This window comes from Pinus tabuliformis, chromosome 1_2 (assembly GCF_031772625.1).
Source record: "Pinus tabuliformis cultivar Carrire ecotype Pingquan chromosome 1_2, CPIR1, whole genome shotgun sequence".
In the NCBI taxonomy this organism is placed as follows: Eukaryota; Viridiplantae; Streptophyta; class Pinopsida; order Pinales; family Pinaceae; genus Pinus; species Pinus tabuliformis.
In genome coordinates this window covers 1288535530-1288562842 of record NC_142298.1, presented here as the reverse complement: position 1 = coordinate 1288562842, position 27313 = coordinate 1288535530, and positions in this window count along the sequence as shown.

Here is a 27313-nt window from a genome sequence, read left to right as displayed (position 1 = left end):
TGCAAGAAGAATATCACAACAGAAGCCACTACTAAACTCTTCTTTGAATGAGTGTGGGTGCACTTTGGGATCCCACAGTCTATCATCTCAGATCGGCACAATCAGTTCCTTAGTACATTTTGGTCCAGTCTCTGGTCAATGTTGGACACCAAACTCACTAAGTCCACAGCCTTCCATCCTCAAACTGATGGCCAGACAGAGGTTGTCAATAGGATGATTGTACAGATTCTGCGCATGTACAACTCAAGGCATCCACGCACATGGGATGAGAGCCTCCCCTATGTTCAGCACATCTACAACCAAGCTCTTCACATCTCGACTGGCTACAACCCTTTTCAGGTGGGCTTGGGATTCCAGCCACTATGCCCCATTGATGTGGCCATGCCACTTACAGCTACTCACACAGATTCGGCTCATGTCCAGTCTGAAACAGACAAGGCAACCAACTTCATTGAGCACATCCAACATATTTGCGAGCAAGTCCATGACATTCTGGAGAAATCAAATGCCAAGTACAAGCAGCGACATGATCAACATCGGGTGCCACACAAGTTTCAGGTGGGCGACAAAGTCTGGTTGCATTTGCAAAAGGAACGCCTTACTGGAGCCTATCGGAAACTGAGACCACGCTGACATGGTCCTTACACCATTACTAAGGCTGTGTGAGACAATGCATTTGAGTTTAGCATTCCCCCATTCCTTGGCCTTCACCCAGTGTTCAATGTGGACCGCCTTCGGCCATACTTTCCACCATTACTGGACATATCCGACATTGCAGAATAGCTCACACCCACTGAATTAAATCCAAATTGCATGGAACAAGCTGCAACTAATCAAATCATGGACACACAGATCAATAAAACTCACCAACAGAATATCCAACTGTATCGAGTTGTCAAAGCAGGCCAACTCCTTCACCAGGGAAAGTGGCTCACCAGGGACCAAGTTCAGCAGAAGTTTCCACATCTCATGGAGGAACTCAACAAAATCGGGACCATTGCTTCCTAAGGGGGAGGAATGATCCAGGTGGATATTTGTGGCCACCTGCCAAGTCCACCTGGACCCCCACCATTTTTTCTCTCAGCATTTTCAGTTTCCTTAATTGTAGCACAACTTACTATTTTTAGCAGTTTTTCAGGTCTTGAACTTCCGGAGCCATTTTGAGGCCCTAAACGATGTTTTTTGGGAAATCCGGGGACAACATGGGTCCATGGATTGATGTTGCGCTTCCCAAAGTTGTAGTGCTTGGATAGATCTTTCTAACGAGCTATTGTACGCGTAAAACGGAGATCGTATGCCAAAGTTACGACCACAGGAAATTGATGTACCAATTTACCCAAACGGGGCCCACAATTTGGCATTTCATCTTCTAGGGTTAGGTTTCGGGATGTGAAGGGTTTTCCATTGTTCTCAACAATAAATAGGCCTTCGAGCCTCATTATAACACAGTTTAGAGGCATGTAGCCACTACATCTCTTCTCAGATATAAGCTACCATCACCCTAGCTGTTTATTTCGATTTTCTGTTTGTAAGCATATCTCAGTATTTTACATTAATGAAATGAAGTATTATTTCCGCTGCATGTTTGTGTTTATGGTTATCTCTATAATTTTTTGCGTTCCTGTTTAAATCCGGATCACCCCTACATTCTTTAATCCAAAAGGCATCTTCACATACATGAATGTGACTCAAGGAGTAGTAAACACAGTTTTAACCTGGTCGTCTGGGTGAACTAAAATCTGATTGTAACCAATAAAGCCATCCAATAATGAGATTCTGGTTTACCATACTACCCTTTGTAAGATATGATCCATTTTAGGGAGAGGGTAATTATCTTTGAGTGAAACTTTATTAAGATTTTTGAGATCAACACAAAGTCCGATCTCACTAGTTTTCTTCCTTGTTGGCACCAAATTTGAAACCCAGTCAGAGAATCTAATTGGTGCTATTATCGCCTCATACATTGATCTGAAATAGGGCCCTTAAGTAGGCGTTTATGTAAAAAGTGAAAGTGTTTATTGTAGATAAGTATATTTTTGAGATAAACCTCTCTCAGCTTCCCAAAATGCAGCTCCAGCTGTTCACAATATTCTCTGCAAAAAGATGTCAAAAACAGGACTTTGCATAGTCCAAAAAATAGGCTGTGAAGACATGCACTTATCTCACTTTTGGTAATACCTGTTTAAAATGTGAGATATTTTTTTGTAGATTGGCCTTTTAGGAAAACAAACCTCCTCCTGTATCTCAAAATACTTCTTGGATTGGCCACAATAGTTTTTGCAAAACTATGACTTAAACAGGAAATTTCTGAAGAATGTACCATTTCTGCTCCGATTTTATCTTTTAACCTTAAATTTCTTTTAACTATTTTTCACTTTTACTTTGGATAAACTTCATTGTTGCTGGTGAAAGTGTTTTTATCTCTGTTTAACCCTTACTAAATCCATGTTTACTTTTACCGCTCTGTTTTTTCATCTGTCTTCACTTTGACATGAATCTGCATGCTCTGTAACTGTCTTCCCTGTTGTTTATCTTCATGATGGCTGATTTACCAGACCAAGATAGTTTAGTAGAAAACATATAGAAAGTAAACAGTTAAAAAAAAAGAGAATTTAAGCTAATTCTTAGATATCATTCGTTGTTTACTTTTTAGATTTCATAAGAGACACATGTGAATATTTATAGCATGAAGAGAAAACAATATTTAAACATGAAGAGATAATACTTATTTGGTTCCAACTGTGCAAAAGAATCCAGTGAAATGTCCTTAGCTTTATTTCGTGACCCAGCAAAACTAGTCCAGTCTTGAGTACAATAGCTCCTTGGCTCAATATAAAATGTCTACAGAAATGTATTTTAATCCACCCAAAATACTTCAAATGAAGAAGTATTTATACAAATTCTAAACTGAAATATCTTGAAAAAATATCAAGATTGGTTTTACAAATATCTCAAACTGTTTTACACTAATAGAACTTAAATAAAGGACATTCAAAGCTAATGAATCTATTTGGCACTATTTTTATGGATTTATGGTGACAAAGAAGAGAAAGTCGAATTTTATAGAAACTCTTAATTGATGATGAGGCATACTAGTCACTAATTGCATCCTTTCTTTGTGCATTATGCTCCAGCAATTCTGCGAAATTAGAGTCCATTGATACCTTTGTATATCTCAATCCATGATAGATATGTAAGAAGTTAAAGACATTATTGTAGATAAGTATGTTTTTAGGATAAACCTCTCTCAGTTTCTCAAAATTCAGCCCCAGCTGTTCACAATATTCTCTGCAAAAAGATGTCAAAAACAGGATTTTGCACAGTCCGACAAATAGGCTGTGAAGACATGAACTTATATCACTTTTGGTAATACATGTTTCAAAAGTGAGATAGATTTTGTAGATCGGCCTCTTAGGAACACAAACCTCCTCCAGTATCTCAAAATACTTCTTGGATTGGCCACAATAGTTTTTGAAAAACTATTACTTAAACAGGAAATTTCTAAAGAATGTATCATTTCTGCTCTGACTTCATCTTTTAACCTTAAATTTCTTTTAGCTATTTTTCACTTTTTCTTTGGATAAACTTCATTGTTGCTGGTGAAAGTGTTTTTATCTCTGTTTAACCCTTACTAACTCCATGTTTACTTTTACCGCTCTGTTTTTTCATCTGTCTTCATTTTGACATGAATCTGCATGTTCTGTAACTGTCTTCCCTGTTGTTTATCTTCATGATGGCTGATTTACTTGACTTGGTCTTCAATTTGATACTCTTTAAGCCTGATACACTTTGACTGTTTTTTACTATGTCATTTTACCTTCACTATATATTTTAGGTTTTTACTATCTATTTCAACAGTAAATCACTTAATTTCATGTTTCCTCTGCTTGTCTTTTAACTGTATGTTTTACTTTCCATCTCTGTTTGAATAGATTCGATAACAATCTTTGAGTAAACAGGTCTTATGACTAATATTAAGACTATTTATCCAAGGCTACGGTCTTCTGATCGCTTGTAAAATAAAAAAAAAACTATTAGGAAAATGTTGGGTTGACACGGAGGGTCATTAATGGATTTATTGAGCTTTATAGGTCTATGGAGTGAGTCCAAAGTGAACGCAGAAGGTAAACCATACTTGAATTGGTTAGCAGAGGCTTCAAGTGGAGCAGAAGAGTTTCATAAGTTTACACATTAGAATGGGTGAAGGGCGAGAAAGCCTGGGTTCTTGGGGTTTGAACTTTAACGAGCAAAATTTTTAAAATATGGTGCGAACTGAATAGTAGATAGTTTGTCGCGTACCGGGCAGACGGTAAGTGGTTTGTTTCACATAGCTTTTGGGTGCTCGGTGGTATTGGGGGGAGGTCGCCCGATGCCATTCATCAGGCGCCACGTAGCATTGGGGCCTAACAGAAAACCACCCATATCAGGCACGTAAAGGTTGGTCTTCAGAGGCCTTGCGAAATCAACGAGGATCGTTAGATTTGACGGGGGAAGATCAGGTGGTGGTCGGTTCATGAAGATGCACGAACAGTTGTGGGGGGCACCTGGCGAGGGCTCAAAAGTGGCGAGTTTTAGTTAATCACGGATTATGGTGGATTAAGGGCATCAGAGGTGATTTCATTGGCAGATGGTTTGACTTGTAATTAACCACAGATTGACTAATTATGTCAGGTTTTATTCATAAAGTTTATATTTCAAACTTTCGGGGCAGGGTATTAATATAAGGGTTATATATATATATATATATATATATATATATATATATATATATATATATATATATATATATATATATATATATATATATATATATATATATATATATATATATATATATATATATATATGGGAAGGGTTTATATTTCTTTTTGGGATTCAATACCTATATAAGTGTTAAAAATTAATATGAATATGGGGGAGAATGGGTTTAAGGGATAAGTGTAATGTATCTAATTCATTTTCCATTCATAAACACATTGTAACTTAGGCTAGAAAGGTAATTTTTGAGGGTTTTTTAGGAAAAAGGGTTTACATGGGAGTAATTTCTTTCCCTTAGGAAAATAGAGTTTAAACCTTAGGAAAAGGGGTTTTGTGAGGGGAATGAGGGGGAGTGAAGAGGGGTAAATGTTTATGAGGGGATTTTTTGTACTTAAAGTCTATAAGTCATTAGGCTGAGTGTCTGGTCCCTCCAGAAGTCAGGGAAATGCTCTGAGCCCCTTTGACTTAAGATTTTAGGTACTTAAGACTTTTCTTGGGAATCAGTTAAGTGAAAAGTGTAATGAGTGAGGGAGGTTAATCAATTTGAATTTTTGGATTTGATACATGCCCAATTATCATTCATACTTGGAACTTTGATGATGAAGGTGATCAACATGCTTTTATCTAACAATCATCACAATTCTGCAACCATTCTTCTACTTACCCACCTACTCATCCTACCATTTTTACTTCTCTTTATTAGGGTGCACTTAAGCTGGAAAATCCTTATCAAAACCTTTTTCTTTTCTTTTACAATGGTATTATAACTAAGTCTAACCCTATTACATCCAGGGGCTGAGATTAAACCGTTGAGCTACTTTTATTCACTCTACCTAATCTAATTATCTGCCAAGGTTAAACAGTTTGGTCAGATTTTCATTCTCTATCTATAAACATGAAATTCAAAACATGAAATAGCCAGGATTAAATTATCTGATTACCATGGATTTTGGCATGAATAACAAGTTGCACACAATCATTATTATGTAGAAAAAGTAAATAGTAGTGGCATTTGGACTTGCAAACTTTCATGGTATTTTTGTTTTTGGGGTTCATATTCTTTCATTTTTTTGATCTTCTCTTATTCTTTTTGTCCTTTGATTTATCTTTTTAGGACATACCGTCTTTACCTTTTTTATTTTTTATAATATTGAAAACATTTGTAGAAAGCAAAGGTATGTACATGTTATAGGTTTAATCTTGGTCATTCAAAAATTATGACTCCTATTGGTATAGGAACATAACACCTCATACATTTCTCTCACAATATCCATCATGATGAACAAGTCTTGCTTCTTGTCTTCATCAAAGAATCTTGTGAAGAGAGAAGAATTTGAGGACTCAATTGTAGAAGTTGTTATTATCAAAATGAACAAAAGAACTTCAAACAATATTAACAAAGAGCTTATTCAAGCAACCTTTTACAAAAAACCTCTGGTGCTTTCAAGTATTGCTTTGAGATCCTTTGGGATAAGAAGAATGCCTTCAGCCCTTCTTCCTTCTTTTCCTCTCCTGGGCTTACCTAATAGTAGCTTTCCCTTCACCTGTGCAAACTCAAACAACAGTCAGTTTAGAAACAATCAAACAGCAAAATCCTTGCTACTGTTTGAACACCTTTCAAGTCAAGCAAGCATATAGATTGCTCTGTCAATCAAGCATTCTGATCTAATACCATTTACATCATGATGCAATCTGCTTCATGACCACCGGCTCTAGTATAACCAGCTTTAATATCAACTTCTTGAAGGTGGGGTTAATCAACCTTTGCTCTAATACCACCTGATTTGAAATGGGGCACTAAAGGCTTCTTATCAAGCTTACAAGAACCTCTCCCACTCTAAAGCTTAAATATTCCCAAAATATATGCTTATAATTAACTAATTACAGAATTAAAAGTGATTGAAAGAGGTGTATGTCTATGTTTGTTTTTAGACTATTCTAGTGCTTATGTATATTTTCTTATGCTGATATTTAAACACACATAACAGTAAATAAAGCAGCAATAAGCAATCACAAAAGACAACAATATAATATGGAGTTCGCCCTGATATCTTGGGCTACATCTCCTTGAGCTCTAATCAACTCGACTAGGCTCTTTGGGATTATGGATGAATTCTTTTAAAAGCTCCATGATCAACTCCATTGGTTTACACTGAACCTATGGGTTTAGAATACCATCTTATCCCACTGGCTGTCCTCACTCTGCAGACAGATCTAGGTTTCTCTGGACTTGAATCCTTCAGTCAGTGCTCTGAGCTTCTTAAGCTTCTGGCTTCTCTAACTCCCTCAGAATTCTGTATTGTCTCTGGAACTCCTTCTTCTATCTTCAACACACTCTGGACACCAGCAACAGATTGATCATTTTGATCTCTTTGTTGTTATGCAACTTCATTACAACTCCATGGCTCTTAGAAGTCTGCTGTTAGCTCTCTGGCTCTGGCTCTGGCTCTTGGCTCTAGCTCTGGCTTTGGCTCTTGGCTTTGGCTCTGGCTCTAGCTCTGTCTCTGGCTCTCGGCTCTCAGCTCTAGCTCTGTCTCTTGCTCTTGGCTCTCAACTCTAGCTCTGTCTTTGGCTCTCGGCTCTCAGCTCTTTACTGCTATCAACCCTTTGGTTCTGCACAACTATCTTGAGCTCTGGCTTTGCGCAGCTGTGAGCTCCCTGAAGGGAGACTAACTTCTCTACTGCTACATTTTTGTGAGCCCCCTCTTTCAATCGTGCTCTCTAGATTTTTTGAGGCATTCTTCTAACTCTGTGACTTCCTGTTCGTTCTTCTGTGTGTAATCATTCCTCTGTCTCTTCAACTAGCCCTCTGGCTCACCGGCTTGATGGCTCTGTGACTGGCCATATGGATCTGTGTCTCTGTGGCTCTTTGTGTATAACGCATTCCTGTTAGAATGAATCATTGTTACAGAAATGCCTGCTTACAGCGTGGCACAAAGAATGGAAGCCATTTTTACAGTGGGAAATACACAAAAGGCCTTTCTTCTGCCATAATCCCGAAAATAGCAGCATAACGGAAATACATAGGAAATGCACAAAAACACATCATTTGCCTTTTATCCAGACTTCAAATAATATGCAATCACATTTATAAACCCATTGGGTTCACCATTCTATCGCAAATCGCAATCACATAGGCGTATGGCCAAAAAACACAATACACGGGAAATACATAGAAATCCCATAAATCCGGATTTCAAAAGTTTTGAAATCGCACTTATAAACTCTATCACGTCTGCCTTTTATTAGCATATTGCAATCACATGTCACGTAGGTGAATTGGCCTTTGTATTGGGGATTCACCGATCTCTCGATCTCCAATCACTCCGATTGGCGCCTCATCGACTATCGGCTATCAACGCATTGGCCCATCGGTGCATCGGCTATCGCATATGTAATGACCCTTTGTATTAGTGTGAGGCGATTCACCGATCGCCGATCGGCGCTATCACATATCGCATAGTCACACAATTGCATGTTGGATTGTCATCCCGCCAGGCCTTTATCCCTTCAATGCTCCGATCTGATACATCTTACACATCCGATAAGGGTTTAGGCTGCGGAATATAGTATTTCAAGTCTACCCTTTACCATTGTGATGCGATATTTGCATATAAAGCCTTTATTTCTCTTAAGTACCATTTATATAAGAAAATTCCTCCTTTTCAAAGGATAATGGGCAATCTTCTTTTTACAATAACTTCTTCATCCGAAGTCCATTTTCACCCATTCAAATTGCGTTAGATTCAGAATGAAGAGATATATGCAATGAGACTATTTATAGGAGCATCCTTTGACTTTCATTTTTCCTTTGTGAGGAAAATTCATAGACTTAAAATTCTATGTTAGATCCATTTTGGATCATACATCCTTTAGATTTCCTTTTCAATAGAAGGAAATAGGATGAGATTGATCCTCCTAAGATTCTGCCTGAAAGGTTTTTCGTTTTATTTTATGGGGATAGTGTGTTGTATGATGCTGGTGTCATATGACTTGAGGTCCTCATAACTCCAAGAAAAAACATCTTCGAATTCCTTTAATAATTCAAGGTATTTCACTTTTTCGTTAGGAGGTAAGGACTTTGAAAGTTTGATTAATTTTGGATTTTCCGTAGTGCCTATGTTACACTCCTCTATATCAGATTTTAAAGGTTCCATCTTTGGTTTTCTAGGGACATCATTTGAATCAAACAAATATTCCAAAGGGGTTAATCCTTTGGGCAAAAAGTTGTCTTTGAGATTAATGATTTCAAAGTCTTCATTAATTATCTCATCAATTTCAACTTGCTTTAGGTTTTCTACATCTAATTTTGTAAATTTAGTGGGATGGAATCTATCTATATTTTCATCTTCTATTTCATTAATTTCTATTTCATCTTTAAAATCAGGATCTAATGTTATGTCAGTATCTATATTACTATTTACAAATTCTTCCTCTAAGGTTAAAAAATTGTTTATCTGTTTGTCATTAGCAAATACTTGCCAGTTTTTCAAGTTATCTGGGATAGCAAGTCTGTGCCTGACCTCAGCAATGTATTGATGGTTAGGTTGAAATGGTAACTTACATGTGTTGGCAAACATTGCTAAACTATGATCCTACATATTATGCTTCATAGGAATTACAACAACCTTGGTTTCTAGGAAGGTGTTTAGTATTTCTATAATGGTTCCTCTGTAACAACTTAATCTAGGGTATTTAGTCATATATACAACCTTGATTTGTTTTATCACTAATTCAAAGTCTCCCATGACATAAACTCTTATAGCTCCTAACTTCCTAACTAATTTAAGACCTAGAAGAAGTGCTTCCTACTCAGCCATGTTGTCAGTGCATTTGAAATTCAGTCTGAAAGCATGGCCCTCTGAGTGATCATTCTCTAGATTATATATCCACACTCCTCCTCCTGCTCCTAAATTATTCACTGATCCATCAAATTCAAGGTGCTAATATCTCATGTTCATAATTTTCACTGTCAGGGGGAAGAAAATTTTGCTTGTTTGTTGCATTTTGATTATCTTGTTTATTGGAAATCTCTTGAGTTTGGACAGTTTCTTTTTTAGATGTAACTACAATTTATTTTGGTTCTGAAATAATACTATTTGAAGTGGTTTGTTGTTTTTGTTCAACATTATACAAAATAAAAGAATCAATGTCTGAATGCAAGGAGTAGATAGGAAAGTTTTGAGGTCTATCCTGGCTACTCACCACATATTTCATTAAGGTCTCTCTGTACAGATTTTTAGGTTGTCCAAAGACTGAGATTGTTGCATATGACATGTCAAGTTGCAAAGATCCTTGGAGTTTAGCTCCCCATGATATAGACAATGGCATGCCATATTTAGGTGGGATGTCAGCAACTACTATATCCATGAGAATGGTCTTAGCAGGATATTGTACTGAGGAAACACACAGGTCTTTGATTAACCCTAGACACTTTACTTGACTTGATTCAAATGAAAATAAGTCCTTGTAACATCTAGTAATGTCCAAGTTTAACTTTTCCATAACCGATTTAGGCATTAAATTGTGTGAAGCCCCTGAATCTAACAGTTCATTGCGTAATATTTTATCATGAATGCTGAGGCTAATATAAAAGGGTGGTATTCCTCCTTCTAGTGGTTTTCCATTAACATCAGGACCGAATATAAGATCAGGCTGATCATCAAACAAGTTGATAGAGTCTTCATTCTCAACAAAGTTTAAAGTTTTGTTTATTTGAGACTTATAGGTTTCACTTTTAATCAGCTCTGTTAAGGGAACTGAAATTTTTAGTTTAGCTACCTCTGCTCCCAAATTTAAAGGCAAAGCGGCTTTTCCTATTTGAGGCCTTGGATTTTTTATAGCAGAAATTAGAGTAGGTTTCTCTTCTTTTTCTACATTTGAGGTCTTTTTCTGTGGATTTTCTAATGTGGTGTTTGGAGATTTCTCCAATGTCTCCTTGGAGGGGATTGAAGTGGATGGTTGACCATTAGGGGGTTGGTCATGGGTTATATGTACAATGGTGGGACTAGGAGGGTTCTGATTTGGTCTAGGGAGAATTTTAAGAGTTTTAGTGACTGGAGCTGCTTTGATCTTCTTGGGTTGATTTGGGATTGTTTTCTTGGTTTGGTCAGGAGTGTCAGAATTCTTTTTACTCCTTAAATTGTATTTCTTGTGTACTTCAAAAATGGCAGAATCATACCCTTATTTATAATCAAATGATTCTCCAGATTGGGTCTGTAATTGCTGCAGCATAAGCAATTCCTACTCATCTTGGGTTAAGAAGACAGTTTCCTCATCATCTAATCCCATCATTTAATGTGTGTGTCTTACTCAAAGTCATCTGAATGGGATGTTTTAGCATATTTTTCTTGAAAGGGACGACTAATATTCTGATCAGGTCCATTCTTTCCAGTATTTTAATTCTGACTCTTTCTAAATTTTGGGTTTCTCACTAGAGGTGCCTATTGATTATCCCATTGAGGCTTCCTCTCAATGTTTTCTATCCTATCTATCAGTTTTTCCATACCCTTGGTGAGGACATCTATTTTAAGGTCAGAGGGTGAGGCTTCATCTTTGGCAGATCGTCTCCTTTCGTTCCGAACCCTAGCTCTTTTTGCTAGCAAGTTGACTTCTACACTAACTGCTACACTCTGCACATATTCTAAAGTTGGAGGATTTCTCTCTATGATTTGGAAGGCCATATCCGTATCAAACCCATCAGGAAAATTAATCAGTGCTAATTCAGGTGGGGGTCTAAGATTGACTGGTATTGCATTGAATATATTGTTAATTCTGGTACAATAATCCTGGACTGTTTCATTTGGTCCTCTTCTGATGTTTTTGTATTCTGAATGGATCTGCAGAGGGTTCCTTTTCTTTTCCCATCGATTTAAAAATTGCTGATAAAATATATCTAAACTATCTATGCTATTAGATGGTAACGATCTAAACCATTTCCTTACATCACCGGCTAGAGTTTGAGCAAAAAGTCTCATCTGAACATCTCCAATAGGAATTTCATGCAATTCAAAGTAGTGTGTCATTTTTTTTACATGATCTTGTGCTGTATAAGGTCCTATGCCATCAAATTGGACAATTTTGTTTTGGTAATCTTGTGGCATGGCACCAAGTGGGGCAAGTAATAGAAGAGGAGCATATCTATTTGCCATGGCTCTAAGTTGGGTAGGGCTAAGAAGTGGGGTTGGGGTACTAGGAGATGATACAATAGTTGATGGAGAAATGGGAGTAATAGGAGATTGATGGGTAATGATAGGTTGGTAGGGAAGTGCAGGTATAAATGGAGGTGAGGAATTAACTTCAAAGGTGGAAGGGGATAATGGTGAACTAAGGGTAGTTGACATTGGTTCAGAATGCTCAAGGATGTTAGCAGTAGTAAGGGATGACTGAGGGGAATTTAGAATATACTCATTAATTTACTGGTTTGCCTTTTGGACTTCAATATCTGCAATAAACTCTGGATCTAGAACTATGTCATCAAGTGCACTTTCAGACCTGGTTCTAAATAGGGAAAGGTCAAATGACTCATCAAAGGGGGGGTCTTCTAGAAACAACCACTCATTAGGGCATGAATCTGCTTTGATTGAAGGTGTTGGACTTACTGAACTTTCTTGTCTTTTGGATCTTCTTGAAATCAGGTTGGGATTATCCACTATTGGGGCAGGGTTTGTATCTGGATTGGCCCTAGTATAGTGAGTTCTCTTTGAAGTGAGAGTTTTGAGATTTTCTAATTTCTTTCTTTTTGTGAAATTTTTTAAATAACTTCTAATAAACCCTTCAAGAGGCTCGAAATAAAGATTTGAAATTTTCTCAAAGGTTGATTAAGACTGGTGGTTTGAGTCCCCAGTATGGTCACCACTATGTTATCACTCAAAAGTTTTCCTTAGAAGTTATCAAAAGAAGGAAGCCTCTGAGGTAACCACAAACCAATATTTTAGGCTTAGGCTTTAGCCAACCTAAGTCCAGAGAGGGCTCTCTCTTTATAATTTAGCTTTGTTTTTATGGGATTTTAGGCTAGTTATTAGTGTTCATGGGGTTTTGATTTTGGATTGAAGTTTGGGTGGTGGAATTCTTGGAGCAGATGGATAGAGCTAGGTCTTCAAGCCATTGGGCTATGGAGTCAATAAATGGATAGCATAACTAGACCAGATCATTAAAGGTAATGTTCATAGGGTGGGCTAGCAAAGCAAAAGGAAAATCTTTAGGCCAAATGGGTGAATTGATTTTAACCAGGGTGAAAGGGCACTTAAGAATCCTTAGACTAGGATCAAAATGAAGAACAAAGGGTGATCATGAACAAAGGGCAATTAAGAATCCTTTGCTATAGACTAGAGGAGAAAATACGGAAGCTAAGGAGCAGTTAAGAATTCCATAGCTAAGATAGTTTATGAGAAAACATTCAGAATGTAAGAAAATCAAGAAAAAGTGCATTCAAGCAATTTCTGAAATATCGTTACTTGTTATACATTTAGATTTTAGAGAAATAAATAATATTATGGAAAAAACATAAGGAAAAACAACATTGAAAATGGAATAATACTTATTTGTATTTCGCTTTAGACAAGAATCTTGTAAAATATCTGATCTTTATTCCTTGATCCAGGAAGCCAATCCAGTCATTGATACAATAGAAATTTTATTTGAGAGAAAAGGTCTATAGAAATGTCTTGGAATCCACCCTACATACTTTGAAATGTGAAATATTTATACAAAAAATAATTTTAAAATATCTCATAACAATTTGAGATATAATCTAGGGAATAAAATATCTTCATGCATGAAGATAGAGACAAATGTAAAACTGCTTATTGTTGTCCCTTTTATTGTGGTGTTGCTGGCTGTTTCTATTGAGTTTTGAGCCCTTTAAGCTGGCTGATAGTTGTAGTATTTCTACACTGGAATCTTCTTTACTTTGATCTTTCACTGATACTCTTTGACTCTATTACTCTTTGACCCCGCGGATCTGTCTTTTACCTATTTCACCTGGTTTCTTTCAGATTTACTATGGTAACTTTCTGAGGTAAAACATTTTCATAGTAAATCTGTCATTTTCTCCCACAATTCTACCTCAGGTAATCTCACCTTCAACATTCTTCTATAAATTTCATCAGACTTTGTGTATTTTGAAAAATTGGGCTTGGTGAGAAACAAATGTTTCACCTCATGTTCTAGGAAAAACAGGTTCTCCAATGTATCATAGAATACTTTGCCAGTGGGAAAAGCTTTAATGCCTGAAGATCTGGCTTGTTCCTCAGCCAATCTTCTGAGTCTATCACTATAGTCCAATTGGGTCATGAGTTTGTCATTGATGACCATAGGATTGGGAAGGCCTTTGTCCCTCAAAATTTGAAATTTAGCCATAAACCTGTCAATGGCTACCTGCATGTTATGGCACTTCTCTTCGAAGTTGAGCATGAGGTTTCTTTTGGAATAAACCTTTTTAATCTCTAGGATGGCCTCAGTCCTATCCTTTATGCCAAGCTCATGGAGCTCATATCTGTTATTATTGTTCAGGAGGTGGATGAGTCGATTTGCATCCTCAATTTTATCTCCTAATTCTTCCCTTACTTTCTGGATGGTTTCAGTGGCTACCTTCACCAATTCAGTTTTCTCAAATATAACTTGGATTGATGGCCAAATATCATTGACAGAGTCAATGATATTGGCCTAGAGCATCTCTTTAGCCTATCCTGGTGGCTTCTGCAGTGTCAAATATTTCTCCAGGACTTTGATTTTCTCACCCATTCTTTGGGTTTTCTGTGTTTCTTCTCTTTTCTGAATTTGGGCAAGTTTACAATCAATTTCTAAGCTTGCCACTTTCTCCTTTAATCTTTTGAGCTCTATAGCCTAGATGGACATCTCCTCCATGGCTTTTACCAGTTCTGTTATTTTCTTAGTTGATGTACCTGTTGTTGTAGTCGACTTAGTTGTAATAGGCAGTGCTGTGGCAGGTGGAGTTGTAGGTGCCAATGATGCTGCCATTGTGGAAGGAACTACTGTTGTTACTGTGGGGATGACATTTCTGGAAGTTTTGGCCAATTCACTTTGCTTGGATTGAATCAAAGTGTCCAACTCCTTCTCTGTTTCTTTAAGCCGATCATTTAGCTTTAGGACTAGGTCTATAAGCTCTTCATGTCCTTGTTGTGATTCTAGGACTTCCATTGTTTGAGGGTGATGCAGCTAGGAAATTTTGAGTTTCATCTTCAATTTAGCAATGTGATCATCCTTCTTTTTAATTAGTTTCTCTCTTGCTTTCACATCCTTGGGATCATGTCACTAAGTCCTCTAAGGACTTGATTCTTGTATCTTTGGCTTGTGAGGAGGCCTTCTCCAACTGAAACTGAGCTGACATATTGTTTAAAGAGTTCTGCAATTGGTGGGATACTATGGGTTTCCCAGTCAATGTAGGATAAATCATCTCACTTGTTTGCTTATGCAACTCAATTTGGTCAATGGGATGAATATCCCTTGTCAGTACTTCAAAATCCACTCTTTTAAAATTTATTGTTGTTCTTTGCCGCTGAGTGGTTGGCTTGATGAAGGTCATTTTCATCTTCCCCTCTTTGACATCAAAAGCTGACATAAGCCTTGTTTGATTGGTAGGGGTCATCTTCAAATATTGTGCATAGGTTTGGTCTTTCAACCTCTCATTTCTAGCCTTTATTTCTATGTATCTCTTCTTGATATCTTGGTCTTTATCTGCTAGCATTCTAAAAAAAGATACCTCAAGACTTTATTGCCTTTCCAACATCTGAGTGTGTGATGTGGAAGGTTCTCGAGTGCCTCTAGATAGAGCTGCGACCCTGCTCGCATCTCTTTCTGTGCTTGTAACCTCAACTGTCTCCTTTGTATATTCCTGTTTAGAGACAGGATCCACTCTTTGTCTCTTAGCCTGGCTTGTCTTTGCATAGGCTTGTGATGTTGCTCTTTCTGAAGTAGTGGCCCCTTCCCTGTTTCTCTTGAGTATTTTCTCCTGATTTAGAGGAGTCTGTAGAATAGGGGGGGTACTCATGGTGGTTTCTAGTCTATCTGATTTCTCTGGTATGTCTGTTTGATCTGGCACTTTTGATCCCTCTGGCACCTGCAAGAAAGAACCCTCATCAAGTTGTTTCTCTAGATCAATTAAGGTGTTTTCCACAGTAGCTTCAGTACTATCCCTGTCCTCTAAAGTGTTTTCCACCCATTGCAATTGGTTGGCATACTTTTCTATTTCAGGGATGTAATGATGAATATAGGGAGCCATCTTGTTTTTCTACCTTCTTTTGCAGATGAAATCCAAGGGATCATATGTCCATATGAAGATTTGTTTTAGTTTTAATCTTTGAAGAATTAGGTCTTCCTCCTTTCCAGCTTCTCTACTATTACAAATAAAGGGACCTAATTGGTCTTTGATCTTGTGCTGGGCTTTCTTTCTGGCTTTAACAAAGTGTACCTCATCTGAATTTATTATCTACCTATAGTACTCCAGAGCAAATAACCTCATTGTGAGGTAGTTAGGTAGTTTTTATGGGTCCAACTCACAACCATAAATCCTGATCTTAGTATGGTTTTGGTACAAGTACCAATCCCCTACTTTGGATTGTTTTGAGAGTTGCAGGATCCTCTTTATATCTGAACTGATTCTTGGAGGAGGGTTGCTTATCAACATTGTCACAATGGGACGTACAAATAGGTCTATGAAGTCTACATATGAATATGGAGAGTGATATTTATGGATCAATGGAGTCCAGAAAATTACTGATCTAGGGTGACCTTTTTTGTCAAGCTTCTAGAGAGTAAATGGGAACTTATCTGCTTGGTAGTATAGAAAAAGGTGATATAAAACAGAGGAGTACTTGAAGACTCGCTCATTACTCATCCTAAAGAACTCGTCATGCGTTTTATTCGCTATAAACTTGGAATAATCATAGATGACAACAAAACGTTGTCCTGGAGTGAAGATGGACATGAAAGCCAGGATGATTTCATCTATATACTCACTGGTGGTATAACCTAGGACACTGGATATCATTGCTACAATGTCCTGGCAAAATGGGGAAAATATGGTATACACATATGGAGGAGGATCTTTGGGGGTATACTTCTCTTCTAGGATGAAGGTTTGGATTATTTGGGCCAATCTTCCAGGGCTGAGCTTGGGAAATAAGTCCAACAGATCTCCAATGGAGAGGGGAGTCAAGTTTTGGTGAACCTGTATTTGTAATCTCATTGATAGATTCAGTAGTGATGGTGAAAAGTATGGTCTGGTTAGGGGACTTCAGTGTTCTTTGACTGGGGATATAATTTTCATGGCAGTAATGGACAATTTTTGGGAAAATGTGAACTTCAGGGATTTGGTACTTAGGCAAATTGGACTCCCAAAAACCAATTTTATTAGCATGGTTCAGGTATTGGTCTCTGTATCAACAATATAGTTTGAGAGGTGATTCATGGACATAGCTTTCCTTTATCTAGAGATCCTTATCAGCCAGGGGGAGGTGGTCTAGGTTCAGATGAGGAGTGGAAATAGCTCTAACATCCACGGAAATTGGGGCAGCCATTCTCAGTTCTTGTGGATTTGAGAGTGGGGGAGGTGATTTTGAGTCCTTTAGGACAATGCTGGTTCAGTGCAGAGTAAGCTTAAGTCACTTGAGTTTATTTAATTAATTTTTTACTTTAACTAATAAAACTCAGTAACTGGTTCTGAAATTGACAGGTTTTTCAGTGAATTATGGCTTAAATACCTGGAATTTAAGGAAAAATAGCTCTGAATAGGGCAGCTGGCAACTACGAATGGTCGAAAAGGTTCTGTGTAGGCTGGAAAGTGATTTGGGTGCTCTGTGGCATCTTTAGGGTGCAATTGGATATAGGTTGATAGCTTCGACGTTTGCAGGTTCATGCATGGAAGTTTACAGTTGAAAAAGTGATAAAAACGAATGATTTGGGGCTTTTTGGCTTTATGCGCGAAAGTCATTTTTGGCGGATATGGGTGAAAAGTGGTCATTTGTCGTGTAGTGGGGTGAACAGTAACTATTTTTTCGCGTAGTGGGTGGGCGGTAAGTGGTTTCCATCACACCGCTTTTGGGCGTTCGGTGGTATTGGGGGGAGGCCACCTGATTCCATACATTGAACGACATGTAGCATCGGGGGCCCGATGGAAAACAACTTTTTCGGGTAGGAATTTTTCAGACGTCAGGCCCACCCGAAATGGATAAGGGTCATCAGATGTGGAGGGAAGCAATCGTACGGTGATCGAGTGGGGAAGTTGCACGGAGGGTAGTGGGGGGGCCCGATGGGGGATTAAGTTCAGCGATTTTTGAGTTAATGAGGGATTAAGGTGGGGTTAAGGCATCTGGGTAATTAGTGACAAGTTTAAACAAGGGATTATCTAACTTAATCGCAAACAGATTAGTTATCGAGTTTTCAGGGTTTCTGGGTGAAATTATAGTTTATATTTTAAACTATGGTATAGTGCTAGTTAATATGCGGGAGTTAAATATATACAGGGAAAAAGGGTTTTTGTTTGGGATTTAATAAATAAAATTAGTAATTAATAAAATGAGTAGAAAGGGGCATAATAACCTAAGCATATGATTTTTCATGTTTTAATGCATTTCCCATAATAACATAAATACTTAGGATATGGTGTTTTTCTGGGTTTTTGATATGAAAATGATTTATGTGGGGGGATAAATACTTTTCCTAGGTAAAAATATTTTAACCTTAGGAAAAGAGTATTATTAAGGAAATGAGGGGGAATGAAGGGAGATGAATTTTTTATGAGGGGGAGTAAGTACTTATTGCCTATAAATCATTGAGCTTAGGGTCCGGTCCCTCCAAAAGTCACAGAAATGCTTTGAGCCTCTTTGACTTAGGGTTTTTAAGTAATTTGAACTTTATTGTAGGAAATTAGTTAAGTCAAAGGTGAAATGAATGAGGGAAGTTAATTAATTGACTTTGATATCCATTTTCAGCTTGATTGCCCATTCACATTTGGAGTTTTTATGATGAGAATAATAATTATGCTTTTGTCTAATCAATCATCATACTTCTGCAACCTTTCTTCTACTTACCCATCTACTCATCCTACCATTTTTTCTTCTCTTTATTAGGGTGCATTTGAGCTAGCAAACCCTTATCAAACATTTTTCTTTCTCTTTACAATAGTGAACTAACTAAATCTCTCCTTATTACATCCAAGGGTTCAGATTAAACAATTGAGCTCCTTTTATTTACTCTACCTATCTAATTATCTACCAAGATTAAATAGTTTGGTCAGATTTTTATTCTCTATCTATAGACATGAAATTTAAAACATGAAATAGCCAAGTTTAAGCATTTTGACTATCATGGATTGTGGCAAAGATTACCAACTACACACAATCATTTATTATGCACAAAAAGTAGATAGTAGTGGAATTTTGGCTTGCTCACTTTCATGGTCTTTTTTCTTTTCTTGGGGTTCATATTTTTCACTTTTTGGACCTTTTCTTATTCTTTTTGTCCTTTGATTTTTCTTTTAGGACATACTCTCTTTTCATTTTTTTGATTTTTTGAATATGGAAAACATTTGCAGAAAGCAAAGGTATGTACATATTACAGGTTTAATCTCAAACATTCAAAAATGATGACTCCTATTGGTATAGGAACATAACAAAACCTATGCTAAAAGGGGCCTAACCCTCATCCTATACCTATCAGCCTCATTACATTACAAACTATGTGTTAAACATTACACATAAAAAGAAAAACCTAACACATAAAATTACATTGCAAATACAACTCTCGGCCTATGTAATATATCAAATTACATTAGAAATACAATACCACAGGCCCTAACTGCCACCTCTAACCGCAGCGGGACCGTGGCTCATGTGAGTGGAGTCAACCGGTGGGGTTAACATAAACCGTCGCATCAACCATAACCCAGTTCCTCACTGCAGCGGAGTAACATAGCATGTGAGTGGAGATGTGAAAACCGTTGGGGTTTGAATAACCATCCAACCTGACCGCGTGGAGTTATCGCATGTGAACAAGCTACCAGAACCGTGAAGGGGAACTGTCAACCGCAACCATCAGGATAGCCGCCAGATGTCAAACAACAGTTAGATTGTCCCATTCACATGCGGGTGGTTAACCTCCTCCGCATGGTCAGTAAGCCACCAACGACTATGGGCTTATCCAACGTCTATTTTTGGGTTTTGTTATGGTTTTGTTCTAAACTAAATCAACCATCATGTAACCTCTTCATTAGGTGTCACAAGGTGAACAGAACAAGGCCAATGAACAATTCAATGCAGCAAATTCATGCCTTATTTGGTATCAAGAGTTTGAGTGAACCTTAAAACTTATAAATTCACCTTTTTGTCATGAAGAAAGATATTATAGTGATTTTGGTTTTTGTATGCAGATTCTGGAGGTTATAAGTTTTGTTTTCAGTGTAACAGGAGCATCCAGAGTCGGAATTGGGAACAGTGATAGGCATTGGAAAGTTGGTTCAGAGAGCTATCATTTGATAGTGACCAGAAGTGCTTGTGTGGACATTCAGTTTGTTCAAATATCTGTGTAATCAGCCTCTTCTGTTTCAATCCTAATAAAGCGGTCGCCCATCTTGAAAGTGGACCCAGGGACGAACTTCATAATCAACTTTGTTGTCTGGTATCGATGTGTTTTTTCTATTTTCACTTCTATTATGCATCTTACTTATGTTTAATTAGCTGTCGTAAAGTCTTCTTCTTTGTTAATGCCTTAATGTTGTAGTTAATTCTCTCCCAATCTATTGCATACGTTGAATGAACTCCATATCCGTTTCATACATTGAACATTGGTCCAGAATATTACCATGCTACCACCAGTCCTCTACCATGCGTTTGAATACCCACTACATTTCATTATAATACTATGTTTCAATATAGTACTGTCATACCAATGCCCCTTTGAAACCACCCTTTGCGGGCTCCTCGAATGTATTACATTGTATTACATTAGTATTACACTGTCATATGCGTTTTAATACTATGTTATTTCAATATTCCACCGTCTGCATACCATATATTACTGTTTTTAATATATAACGTGTCTCGTCAGTCATAACCATGGGGCATGAACCCACCTCCCTCATATAAGCCCTCCCCCATATAAACCTCCATCATATACTCCCTCCCTCATATAATACCTCTGCTCTATATATATCAGAATTGTAATTTTTTTTAAAAATTACCACCATAAGTGTATTTCTTGCCAGGAGAAGTGTTTTTACAGCACTCGGATTTTACAATGCATTCAATCATATCTATTGTGGGAGTAGTTCTCACTGGCAAGGCGAACCATCCTGAGTGGTCCCGAAAGATAAAACACACCCTCATTTTCAATGAGTTGTGGAAAGGAGTGTGTGTTGGAGATGGAGACAAAGAGCCAAAATAGCCTACCTCAGACAAGGAGTTTGCCATTTGGGAAAATAAGAATAACAAAGCCTATGCATTAATTGCAGCATCTGTAAGTGAAGAGGTGAGTCACCATATTTTTCCATTTTCAAATTCTTTCCAAGCCTTACAAAATCTGAAAGAATTGTATGACTTACACTCTACACATGAAGTTGTTCAACTCATGATTAAACTCTTCACTCTTGAATTACAAAATAATGATCCTCTTGCTCTTGCATCTGAAGTAAAATCTATAATGCATGATATCAAAGCCACTAAGTTTGAATTGGATATTCCTCTTATCACTTTTCTCAAGGCACTTTATCCTACTTTATCCAGTTATCTTGAGTCATTGCAAGCAAATGGAAATCTCAAAGATATTACCTTTGACTCTGTTGTGAAAAAATTTGCTTAAAGAGAGAAATATTTTGGAAAGAAGACATCCCTTGAATCTTCTAAAGAATCTATGTGCCTTGCTCATAAAGAAAAGAATCTTTCCCAAGATTCTTCCAGAGGAAGAGGTGGTCGAAGAGGAAGAGGAAGATATTTCAGAGGCAGGGGGGGCAAACACTCTTAAGGAGAAAAGTTAGATTTGCACTGCATACGCTGCAAAAGAAATGGATCACATGATGCCTCCACATGCAGTTACCTTGGGACAAAATTGAGCAGCAAAGAAACCAACCCAGAGGTAAAACTAATGACACAGACAAAGGTAAATCACCTGAATCCACTCATTATGTTGTGGCACAATGTAGTATTGGAGTAAATTAAGACTTATTTAATGCTTCACTTGCTTCTTGGAAAAATGATTGGTTGCTTGATTCAGGAGAAACTTGCCACATGAATCATAGAAAAGATTTTTTTGAAGAATTTACTGACAATGTTGATGGAGCAGTATACTTTGCAGACCAATCAAAACTCAAGCCATCAGGGCTTGGCACAATCAGGCTTAAATTGCCTAGTCTTCCAGACTTCCTTCTGCATCATGTTCTATATCTCCCATAGCTGAGGAGAATCTTGTTTTCCTTGGTCCACATCTGCTAGTAAGGTCACTCCATTCATATGTTTGATGGAAAACTTGAGGTGAGAAAAGCATCTGACCACTCACTTGTAATGAGGGGGGTAGAAGAAGAAAGGCTTCTCAAGCTGCGGGGTACCTCTGCTCGTGCACAACATTTCTCATACAATTCTCATTATCAAGAAGGTACACTTCCATCAAGTTTATTATGGCATGCTATATTTGGACATTTGAACTATGATAGCCTCTGCTTGTTGAAGAAAAATGGTGTTACTATTTTGCCTATAATTCCTAGGAAACTTAAGCAATGTGATGCTTGTATTCTAGGAAAGCATAGCAAACAGTGTTTTCATGATTCACATTCAAGAGCACATAGAAAACTTGAACTCATTCATTCATATTTATGTGGTCCAATGCATGTTCCTTCTGCAAATGGAAATAAATATATGATGAAATTTATTGATGACTACACAAGAATGTGTTGGGTTTATTTATTGAAGAACAAATAAGATGCTTTTCAAACATTCACGAACTTTCATACATGGATTGAAAATGATGCACAATCTCATATTGGCTCTATTCGCACTGATAATGGAAAAGAATATACTTCAAATGAATTTGAAAATTATCTTTGCCAACATGGGATCAAACATCAAACAACTGTGCCTTATAATCCCCAACAGAATGGTGTAGCTGAAAGAATGAATAGGACAATCTTAAATATGGTGCGCTCCATGATGTTTTCCAAAAATGTAAAATTGATGTTTTGGGCTGATGCAGTTCTATGTGCTGTATATATAAAGAATAGATGTCCATCTAATGCTATCAGAAACAAGACTCCCTATGAAATGTGGTATGGGCACGTTCCTTCAGTAAAGAATCTCAGGGTCTTTGGTTCCACCTGTTATGCCTTGATACCAAAGGTACATAGAAACAAAATTGGTACAAAAAGTCGTAAGTGTATATTCCTAGGGTATTCAAACACGTCCAAAGCATACCATCTCTATGATGAAGTCAATAAAAAGTTTTTTATATCTAGAGATGTAATCTTTCTTGAAACATCCAAAACCGACAATGTTGTTGAGCGGCAACTTGATCGCTTGGATAGATTCACAAATGCAAAATCATTTCAAGAATTTGATAATCAGATTCCACATCTTGAAGGGGGGATTCCTATACTAGATCAGCCTGTGGAATCTTCTTCTGAAGCACTCTCTCCCCCGCATGAAACTCCAACAACGGATGATACTTTAAGGGATGTGATTGATAGAATTGGGAGACTCAATCTTGATTCAGTCCCAACTCAATCAACGGAGCAGCCTGGACCATCTGAGAAAGGTCTCCCAAAGTGGCTGACAAAGAAACTTGAAAGTGTTCATCCTGATGAGGTTGGAAAGACAGGAACTAGAAATTCAAACCGGAAAAATGGAGGTGATGTAGATGACTCTGATTGGCCTGTTGATATGGATGTTTCTTATGATTGTGAATTGAATTCGTCTACAGATTTCGAACCAAATTCCTTCAAAGAAGTTGCTTCTCATGATGAATGGAAAGAAGCGATGTAAAAGGAGTATGATACCCTGATAAAGAATGGCACTTGGAAGCTGGTTGATCCTCCATTAGGAACCAAACCAATTAGCTGCAAGTGGGTCTACAAGAACAAGTATAAAGCTGATGGCTCACTTGACAAGCACAAAGCTAGGATTGTGGCAAAAGGTTTTGCACAGAAGAAAGGGGTCAATTATGAGGAGACTTTTGCCCCCACAGAAAAATGGGCTACCATCCGGACACTCTTTGCCCTAGCAATTCAGAACGGTTGGAAAGTCCATCAAATGGATGTAAAAACTGCTTTCTTGAATGGTGACCTAAAAGAGAATGTTTTATTTCCCAGCCTGAACGATTTGCTGTGAAAGTACATGAACATAAAGTATGCAAACTTTTGAAATCATTGTATGGCCTCAAACAAGCATCGCGAGCCTGGTATGAAAAACTAACTGAGCATCTTATGAAACTCAATTTCAAACATTATGATCTTGATGATGCAACTTTATTTATCAAGAAAGTTGGCAAAACATTTGTATATCTTGTGGTATATGTAGATGATCTTTTGATGACAAGGAACAATGAAATCTACATTGCATCCATAAAGAAGGAATTGAGGAAAGGTTTTGAAATGACTGATTTGGGCTATGTTCATTACTATCTTGGTATTGAAGTAAGTCAACATCCGAAGTCCATATTCCTTTCTCAAAAGAAGTACATTGGAGATCTATTGAACAGGTTTGGCATGATAGAATGCAATCCTCTTACTACTCCAATGGAACAAAACTTAAAGCTCACATCCATTGAAGGAAAAGAATTTGAGGATGCAACAAAGTATAGACAACTTGTAGGAAGTGTCAACTACCTAACTACTACCAGACCAGAAATTTCGTTTGTTGTTGGAATCCTCTCCAGGTTAATGCAAAAGCCTTGTGAGGGACATTGGTCTTCTGCAAAAGAGTTCTAAGGTACTTGAAGGGAACTCAAGACTTTGGAATCAAGTATACACAAGTGGACGACTTCAGCTTGATTGGATACTCTGATTCAAACTTCGATGCCCAGTTTCTACTTCATGTTATGCTATGATTCTTGGATCAGGACCTGTCTCCTGGAGATCACGCAAACAATCAATTCCAACAGATTCCACAACAGAGGCAAAATATGTGGCAGCAGCTGAGGCACCAAAAGAAATTGTGTGGCTCAGGAAAATTCTTGAAGATTTGCAGGTAAAACAGGTACAATCTACTCCACTCATGATTGAAAATACCTTAGCAATAAAGTTGGCCAAGAACCCAAAGTTTCATGATCGAACGAAGCACATAAATACTAAATATCATCTGATTCGACATCATGTTGAGGCAAAAACAATCCATCTCCACCATTTTTCCACTAATGAGAAAATTGCAGACATCTTCACCAAAGCACTTGGAAGAGAAAAGCTTGAAAGATTCAGAACGATGCTTGGACTCACCAACATCCCTTCAGATTAAGGGGGGGAATGTTGACACCTAATCATCAAGATTGGGTGAATAACTGTAATTGATGTAAATAAATAATAGAAAATATGAAGAGTCACTGGGAGATGAAATGAACAGTCTCTCCCTCATGTATATAATAAAGACCAACCTGAATGAATATCATGAATTGTTTTGAGGAGTTACCTCCTGGTCTGAAAGTTCTCTCGGTTTCTGCACTTTTAGTTAATATTAAATTCATTAATGGCTAATAAATTCTACATCAATTTTAACTTATGATCATTTCAATCTGGTCAGCATTGGACAAATGTGCGATCAAGGACACATGAGGCTATTGAACTCTAAGAAATGTGAAATTGGGAAAGGCAAACTTGGTAAAATTGTGGCTACATTAAGGAGAAATCCAAATGACATATATATTTTAGATGAGGAACCTAAAGGGTGATTTTTGGCAAAAGAAGATGAAATTTGGTTATGGCACAAACAAATGGGACATATAAATTTTTACAATTTGGTCAAGATCAACAGAAAGGAAGCAGTAAGAGATATGCCGAAAATTTCAAAACCTACCAATACGATATGTGAAGCTTGTAGGCACGAAAAACAGACAAAAGTTGAGTTCAAGACAAAAGAACACTTTGCATCATGTCCATTGGAATTAATACATACTAATCTATGTGGTCCTATGAGAACAAAAGGTTTAGATGGAGAATTATACTTTATGCTAATGATAGATGATTACACCAGAATGACAACCATTAGTTTCTTAAAGAAAAAGTCAGAAGAATTCGAGTGTTTTAAAATATACAAGGAATTGGTCAAAAATGAAACTGATTTGAATATCAAGTGTTTGAGATTAGATAATGGCAGAGAATTCACTTCCAAGGTATTTCAGCAGTATTGTGACGAAAATGGAATAAAAAGGCAATTCTCAAGAGTCATAACACCACAGCAAAATGGAGTCGCTGAAAGAAAAAATAGAACAATACAAGAAATGGCCAGAACAATGTTAAATGACTCAAAATTAGATGATAAATTCAGGGTTCAAGCAATCGATATAGCTATATTCATTATAAACAAAGGTTTTCTTAAGAACAATTGTAACATGACTCCGTACGATCTATGGAAAGGAACACCAATTAACGTCAAATACTTCAAAATATTGGGAAGAAAGTTCTACATCAAAAGAGAAGATAAAAAGTTGGGAAAGTTCGATTCCCATGTTGATGAAGGTATTTTTGTTGGTTATTCATGAAAATGAAGGCTTATAGATGCTACAATCTAAGGCAAAAACAAATAGTGGAAAGCATAAATGTTACATTGGATGACGATTGTGTTCCAAAGGATAACGATGAGATTGTCTCTTCAAGAAAATATAAGGGATCTGAGGTAGAATCTGTGAAGGATGAAGAAGAAGCTCCAGAAAAAGGCCAATCAAATAAGGAAACAACAAACAAGCAAGAGGAAATAAGAAATTATCAACAATATGTACAAGAAACTTCTCTAGATTTTTAAAAGAATGGTGTCAAAAGAATCATCCATCAAATCAAATCATCAACAACATAAATGAAGGAATTGGAACTACAAGAAGTCAACAGCTTTGTTCATCCAAGCAAGCCCACCTTGCTCTTTTAGAAGCTTTTGAGCCTAGAAATATTGAGGAAGCTAGTCAAGATGAAAACTGAGTAGAAGTTATGAATGAAGAAATGGATCAAATTAAGAAGAGAAACAGTTGGGAATTGGTTCCACGACTGAAGGATAAATTTTTTATTGGAACTAAATGGGTCTTCAGAAAAAAATTGAATGAGGGCGGACATGTTACCAATAATAAGGGAAGATTAGTTTGAAAGGATATGCACAAGTAGAAGGAATTGATTTTGAGGAAACATTTTCTCCCATTGCCAGAATGTAAGCTATCATGATGTTTCTCTCTTGTGCATGCTCAAGAAAAATCAAGGTGTACCAAATGGATGTTAAGTCATCCTTTCTAAATGGTGAATTGGAAGAATAGGTTTACATTGAACAACCTGAAGGTTTTCTACTCTCTGAAAAGGAAGACCACATTTTCATATTAAATAAGGCACTACATGGTCTCAAGAAATCTCTTAGGGCTTGGTATG